The following is an 8,284-nucleotide window of genomic DNA, read 5'->3' as shown; positions in this document are numbered from 1 at the left end:
TTTGGACACCCCTCAAATGTCCTGGTAGAAGCTGCCCAGATGACACTGGCTTGGGAAATTCAAACTGAAAAACTGATGTTTTCCCCACCGAACCTCCTTTGTTAGTGGTGAAAACGGAAAATGAGCATTTGGGAAGGATGACCTTTATGAGAAACTTTGGGGTAATGCCTTAGGGTGAGATTCAAGACAGAGTTAAAAACAGAATTTTGGCCCTTTCTGTCTGGAACCATCACTGTGCATTGAGGACTGGAGAAAATAATGTAATTTGATTGTTCCATTGGGTCATTTCTGGGAATATGAAGACATTTTCCCAAAACTGGAAGTCTGTATGCATTGGGAGAGTATCTTGATGCTGGGTCCTGTGTCCTTCTTGGCCTCCCCCTCCCTGGCCCCCTGCTCCATCAGCAGATGTGAGTTTCCCTTGAAACTTGACTTAATTGGAGGTGACCCCGATTTTTCTGCAGTGAACTCTGTTAGGGTTGAAGATGCATTTGGCTGCTCAAGAACCCCCCTCAGCCTGCCTTTCCTCACTGCATTGCACTTGGCAGATGTCTTCTTCGAAAGGAATGTGGAGAATTTCCCTTTTCATCATGTCAGATCATCTGGCTTGGGCCTGGCCCTGCCCCAGGAGCCCAGTGGACACAGCTGGAGCAGGGAGGGGCCCGGCTGGTGGCTGAGCTGGGAGTCGTGGCCTTCTCTTGGCTTGAAGGCCACGGTGGAGCAGGGCTGACCAAGGCCAATGCCTCCCACGGGGTGGGGGACGGTGCCCAGCCTGACACACAAGTGGAAGGAGGTGGGGCACAGGGAGGCCTCTTCCTGCTCCTCTGCTCTAAGCTCTGGGATCATGGCTGTGAACTCTCCCACAGTGTCTGGCTACTTGACTAGGAGACCTCCAAGATAAAGAAGTCATTTCTGCTCTGGGGGTCGGGGGGACCCAGGTTTTGGGTGGCCTGAAGTTCGTACGATTTTTGGAATCCTCTTTGAAAAGATGAAATTACGAACACAGAATTCAGTACAGGGCCTTAGAAAGGGCCCTTGCGAGGGAGAGGGCCTGAGGTCTAAGCTGCCTCAGTGTTGTGGTGAATCTGCCATTTCCGTATCTGTTCTAATAGGAAGAACATGCAGACATGAAGGCTGGGAGGATATTTTGGATCTGGTTTTGGTTGTCAACTTATGAACCTACCATCACAGGGCCACCTGATGGTCAGGGCAGCCTGGTCAGGCGGGAGAGGGTGGGCCTGAGGCCCGGAGGGCCTGGGTGTGTTGGGACATCCATGGGGGCTAGGATGCGCTCAGAGGAAAGTCTGGGAGACCGTCCAAAGTCAGCAGACAAGGTCAACCAAAATGCTAAGTGCAGAGTTGTAGGACATAATTCAGACAGGCCAGATTTTTGTTTGCTAGATTTTGCACAATAGGTTAGAGGTTGAGGATTATCATTTCAGAGCCTCACTGATCTGGATTTAGGCCAAATTGCCTCTCCTTGTCCCGGTGGCTATGTCATTTCTTTAGCTGCAGATACTGACTTCTAGGAGACTGATTCCTTTTAAAAGCAGACAGGTGCCGAGCCTGAGTCTGTCACTTCTCAGCTTTGAAATTCACACTTCTTCATCTCTAAGACTCATGTTATACTTGTTTCTGAAAAGTTGCGATGATCAAAAACATTGAGACAGGTGAAGGCCTATACTAGAATTCTACACACAATTCTTTCCAAACCAGAGTAAGTAGACACATTTAGTAAGAATTTGCCACTTACAAGCTTGATCTAATAGACACAGGTGGAGCCCTGCAAACAGAGACAATGCATACTTCTCAGGCCCACATAAACATTTCTACAAATTGACCACATTCTCAAAGTCTCAAGTCCTAGGTCATGTATCCCACAGACTCCATTCCTTGCAGCTGCCCTTGTATTCATGGGATAAACCCAGCAACCTCACTGAATTCACTTATTCATCTACCCTGTCAATACCCACAGTTCTTTTTTTTTTTTTTTAATTTTTTCCCACTGTACAGCAAGGGACCACAGTTCTTGAGAACTCAATGTCAAGTGAAAACAGGAAGCTGCAGACTATAAATCTAATGTGATACCAATTACCTAAAATTTTAAAACACACAAAGTTATTTGGTTTTTTATGGATAAACACTTGGATTAATAAAAGCATAGAGATGCGGAAGGAAGGATTTACGCCACTATAGTGAGTGTTTCAGAAGCTGCTTAAATTATATCACAAAGTTTGTGGTAAAAAAAAAAGGGTCTGAAATTAACATGGCAAATCTATGAATGTTAAATCTAGCCTGTGTTTACCTAGAGGATTGTCACATCCCTTATGTTGTCACATCCTTTATGCTCGAGATTGTTGGAATTAAAAAGAAGGGAGTTCCCATTGTGGCGCAGTGGTTAACGAATCCGACTAGGAACCATGAGGTTGCGGGTTCGGTCCCTGCCCTTGCTCAGTGGGTTAACGATCCGGCGTGGCCGTGAGCTGTGGTGTAGGTTGCAGATGCGGCTCGGATCCCGCGTTGCTGTGGCTCTGGTGTAGGCTGGTGGCTATGGCTCTGATTGGACCCCTAGCCTGGGAACCTCCATATGCCGCAGGGGCGGCCCAAGAAATAGCAAAAAAAAAGACAAAAAAAAAAAAGAAGAGGCTCAGTGTTGGATACATATTGGTATTCAGCAAATGTTAACTTTTTTTTTTTTTAGGGCCACTCACATGACATATGGAGGTTCCCATGCTAGGGGTTTAATAGGAGCTACAGCTGCTGGCCTATGCCATAGCCACAGACACAGCCACGCCAGATCTGAGCCATGTCTGCAACCTACACCACAGCTCATGGCAATGCTGGATCATTAACCCACTGAGTGAGGCCAGGGATAGAACCCACAACCTCATGGTTCCTAGTAGGATTCGTTTCCGTGGTGCCATGATGGGAACTCCCAGCAAATGTTAACTTTTATCTGGACCAGATTTTTTTTTTTTTCTTTGTCTTTTTAGGGCCACACCTGAGGCATATGGAAGTTCCCAGGCTAGGGGTCTAATCTGAACTGTAGCTGCCAGCCTACACCACAGCCACAGCAATGCCAGATCCATGCTACATCCACAACCTACATTGCAGCAAGACCAGATTCTTAACCCACTGAGAAAGGCCAGGGATCAAACCTGCATCCTCATGGTTACTAGTTGTGTTCTTAACCCACTGAGCCACAACGGGAACTCCCAGACCAGGTTTTAAGAGAGCATTCAATGAGCTAACATGGGTGACAGTTCCCAGGGCAGGCACCCAAGATGGGTCTCCCTGTTCTGGTCCAGCCTCTCACCAGTAGGGTGTATTCCAAGCAGCAGACTGGCTTCTGGGGTTAAAGCAGTAGCACCCTCTGCTCCCACTAGTCTGTTCTCCCCAGATCTTGGCAGCTCCACAGGGACCTGAAACATCAGAGAGGCAGCATTAAGCCCCAGAGGCTGGGAGCCTGGGCATTCGTCATGGCTAACCCTCACATCTCTGCATCCAATAGGACAGCCAAACACTGTCCTGCCCAGCCCTAAATGTGCCCCCTGCCTGGCAGGTCAGGGAGAAATGGGTGCTGCTAGCTGCCCCATTCCTCCATTATCTCGGCATATTACTCATTAATACCCACCCTGATCTCTCCTTAGGCAGTGGGCTTTCTTACCTTTTTAGGATAATTAGCAAACCTATTACACAAGAAAACCCAGCTTGGTTTCCATGGTGATTGGCATGCTCTGCCCCACGATGCTTTTGAAGGAGCCTATCTTAATCTTTATCAGCCCTACCAGGACTAGTCGTTGCCACATCTCATTATGGGGAAAGTTTCTTTAAGAAAACATTGTCTATCTTAATGTTCCTTTTGCCAGGCCCCAAATTCCAGTGTATGGCGTGGTAATTACAGTTAAAATATTGTATTGTATACTTGAAATTTGCTGAGAGCCAATCTTAAATGTTCCTGATACACACACGTAGGCACACACACACAATTCAAGGTGATAGAGGTGTTAACTGAATTCATTGTGGTGAGCATTTCACAATACATATATTGTTATCACATTGTACACCTTAAATTTACATAATTTTATTTGTTAATTGGATCTCCATAAACTTGGGAAAAAAGAAAATTTGCATTTTGGAAACAAAGGCTTCTTGAGTTCAAATTCATTGCTTTGCCTGTCATGGAGAGCAACTTGTTTCTCATTGTGATTTTCATTATCTTTAGGAGGGATTAAACACTTAGCATACATACTGTTCAGCAGCTTAAAGACACTTAACATGTGGGTCTATGCAGCCACCCCATGGATACATGGAAATCTTGGAGACAATGTTCAGAAACCTGGAAGAAACGCATGAGGGATTTCAATCTGCTCAGATGGAGAGTTTGCAGATGGACAAGCAATGAGAAACATCAGGTGGCTGGGAGCAAATCATTTTGAGTCAGACCCAGGGGGAGACATGCAGTGTGGGCAATGTCTTAATGAATATAGACCCTTGCTGTCTTGTGCATTATTTACCCAGCGCCTATTACCATTTCAATAATTTAAGGGAGTTTGTTCCTGGGGTAACCTGATTGATTGTTATCAATAAGCAAGAAGTCTAGAATCCAATGTCAACTACAGGAGGGCCCCAGCTGGTCTTCCTGGGGCAGAACAACACCTTTTCCTTAACCCTTTCTGCCCCTGGAGCATCTCAAAGGGGGTCTTAAGAAATGTCTGTGGAAGACCCCTCATTGTGCCCTCATCCAGCTCAGGGATGCTTTTGGCGAGTTTTCCTCACTGTTGCTACTCCAAGTGTGGTCCATGGATTGGCTGTTTCGGTTTCAGCATCAGCGTCAGCATCAGCATCATCTGGACCTTGTTAGAAATGTAAATTCTCAGGCCCCACCCACCTCAGCCCTTCGCCATCAGAAACTCTGGGGTGGGATCCCGTAAGCTCTGTTCTAAGGAGCCTTCCAGATGATTCTGACCCATGCTCAGGATTAAGAAGTTTGCCAATAGGACTAGGGCAAGACCAAGTGTTCAGATAATAACAGAGGGAGTTCCCATTGTGCTGCAGTGGAAATGAATCCAACTAGTCTCCATGAGGATGCGGGTTTGATCCCTGGCCTTGCTCAGGGGGTCAGGGATCCCGCACGTAGTTTTGCAGACGTGGTTCGGATCTTGTGTTGCTGTGGCTGTGGTGTAGCCTGGCAGCTGCAGCTCCAATTGGAACCTTAGCTTGGGAACTTCCATATGCCATGGATGCAGCCCTAAAAAAAGAAAAGAAAAGAAAAGAAAAGAAAAGAAAAGAAAAGAAAAGAAAAGAAAAGAAAAAGAATAATAGAAAGCGTAAGTGGAGCTCAGTTTTCTTATCCATCCAGTTGGTTGTATTGTGGTCCCCAACATTATGGGTGGCAAGATATGCATCTTCTCGCTCCCCATTCCTGGTACTCTCTATCCTTTACCCCTCCCAGCTGCCCCTCCAGCATCCTCTTCACCATAGCAAGCTTCATCCTTCTGGCTTGGCTCCACAGCTCCTGCAAGCAAAGCTCTCACTTTCGCACCCCACAGGGAGAGTTCTGGTTTTGCACATATTGCAACTGCCAGAATTGACAGAAGTGACATTTATTATAAAACATGTATTTCACTTTATCTCATCTCCCCGACAACCAGCTATGACATTATTTCCAACCCCAAACAAATCTAGGAATAGAAAGAGTTCAGCAAGGCCTTTTTGAGAGCAACATTTCTTTCTTTCTATTTTCTTTTTCTTTTCTTTTTTTTTTTTTCTGGTCTTTTTGCCACTTCTTGAGCCGCTCCAGCGGCATGTGGAGGTTCCCAGGCTAGGGGTCTAATCAGAGCTGTAGCTGCCAGCCTATGCCACAGGCACAGCAACGTGGGATCCAAGCCACGTCGGCGACCCACACCACAGCTCACGGCAACGCTGGATCCTTAACCCACTCAGCAAGGCCAGGGATCGAACCTGCAACCTCATGGTTCCTAGTTGGATTCGTTAACCACTGCGCCACAACGGGAACTCCAGAGAGTAACATTTCTTGATCCGTCTCTGTTCATTTGTGAAAGAGGAGGGGCTCTTATTGCAGTAACTGAATTAATAGCGTTTCATCTATCTTCATTTAGAACTGATCAGTATCTAAAGCCAATCTTCTTCCATATAATAAGAATAATAGCCTTTATATATATATAAAATATGTATTATAGCTAGGGAGATATCATTCACATACTAAATAATTTACCCATTTAAATGCACATTTCAGTGAGTTTTAGCATATTCCTAGAGTTGTGCAACCATCACTACACTCAATTTTAGAATTTTTTATTTGTCTATAATGATTTTATCTCTTTCCTCCATAAAATGACTATAATTCATCTCTTAGTAGAAAGTCCTTTAGTACTTCCCCCTCTTCTTTTTTTTTATACAGAATGATTTTTATTTTTTCCATTATAGCTGATTTACAGTGTTCTGCCAGTTTTCTACTGTACAGTGTGGTGACCCAGTTACACATACATGTATACATTCTTTTTTATCTATAATTATTTCATATCTTTCCTCCATAAAATGACTATAAGTCATCTCTTAGTAGAAAGTCCAATTTTAGAATATTTTTTTCACTCCCCAAACAAGCCTTGGACACTTCAGTCATCACTCCCAACTCCCTCCTCCCCTGGAGCCCTAGGTAACCATGGATCCACTCTCTGTCTGTATGGATTTATCTATTCCAGACATTCAACTTATTTCATGTAAATGTACTTATACGACATATGGTCTTCTGATTTCTCTTAGCATTATGTTCACCCATGTTGAGGCATGAATCAGTACTTTATTCCTTTTTTTGGTTTTTGTAATTGGCCATGCCTGGGGCACGGGGAAGTTCTGGGGCCAGGGATCAAACCTGCGCCACAAAAGAAATCAGAGTCGCAGCAGTGACAATGCCAGATCCTTTATTTTCTGGGCCACCAGGGTACTTCAGTACTTTATTCCTTTTTATGGCTGAATCTAAGCACAGTTTTACCTCCCTACTCCCTCGTCATCACCCTGTCACTTCTTAAGTTGGGTTTTAGTTCCAGACCATGTGTGTATATTGATTTTATTTTTAACAATCAGTAGTTATTACAATTAGTTTCAACATTGGCGTCCTTTCCTTTTTTCTCCCTCTGCTTCTCCTTCTCCTCCCCACACCTTCCCTCATGGTAGGAACCAGATTCTTGCATTGAGTGATGGTTGAACAGTTTTTTTTTTTTTTTTTAACTAATAGCATAGTTTATTTAACCCAATATATCTAAAACATCGGGGAGTTCTCGTTGTGGCTCAGTGGGTTAAGAACATGACTAGTATCCATGAGGATGTGGGTTTGCTCCCTGGCCTTGCTCAGTGAATTAAGGATTGGGTGTTGCCGTAAGCTATGATGTAGGTTGCAGATGTGGCTCGGATCCTGTGTTCAGTGGCTGTGGCGTAGGATGTTGCAGCTCAGATTTGACACTTAGCCTGGGAATTTCCATATGCCATGCATGTGGCCCTAAAAAGGACGCCCCCAAATAAAATATTACTTTAACGTGTAATCAATATTCAAAATTATTCCTTCGATATTTTACATTCCTTTATTCATAAAAATATCTTTGAAATCCAGTGTGTATTTTACACTTACAGCACATCTCAATTCAGATGCTAAATTCGTCCTAGAAATACTTGGCCTGCATTTAAATTTTATCAAATTCACTGTTAAATTTTTTTCATTGAAGGGTATCTCCCATACTGCACAATTTAACGATTTCAAGTTAAAAATAAAAATTAAAAAAATTTGTTGGACACAGTTCTGATCTCAGACAGCTAATTTTCTTGATTCTTTTCTGACTGTTGAGAAGAAACTTATAAATTTGGCTTTTGTTGACCATGTCTCTTAATATCATCCACTTAATTATCGTAATTTTTTCACACCACGAATATTCATTTTACTCTGCTGGATAAGTTGCATTTAACATTCATTGTGAAATTTGCAACATACTTTCTTTGAGTCTCATTTTCTTTCTGCAAAAGGATATTCATAAGCAAATTACAATGTTACATCATTGTGTAAAAAAAAAAAGAAAAAAGAATTAGAACTAAGTTAGTTTATTGATTCCAAGAAGATCGGTAAGGAATTCCCGTTGTGGCTCAGTGGAAAAGAATCTGACTAGTACCTATGCAGATGTGGGTTTGATCCCTGGCTTCACTCAGTGGGTTAAGGATCTGGCGTTGCTGTGAGCTGTGGTGGAGGCCGGCAGCTGCAGCTCCAATCAGACCT

This window comes from Phacochoerus africanus, chromosome 9, assembly GCF_016906955.1.
Source record: "Phacochoerus africanus isolate WHEZ1 chromosome 9, ROS_Pafr_v1, whole genome shotgun sequence".
NCBI classification, from domain to species: Eukaryota; Metazoa; Chordata; class Mammalia; order Artiodactyla; family Suidae; genus Phacochoerus; species Phacochoerus africanus.
This window is presented reverse-complemented; position numbering follows the sequence as displayed.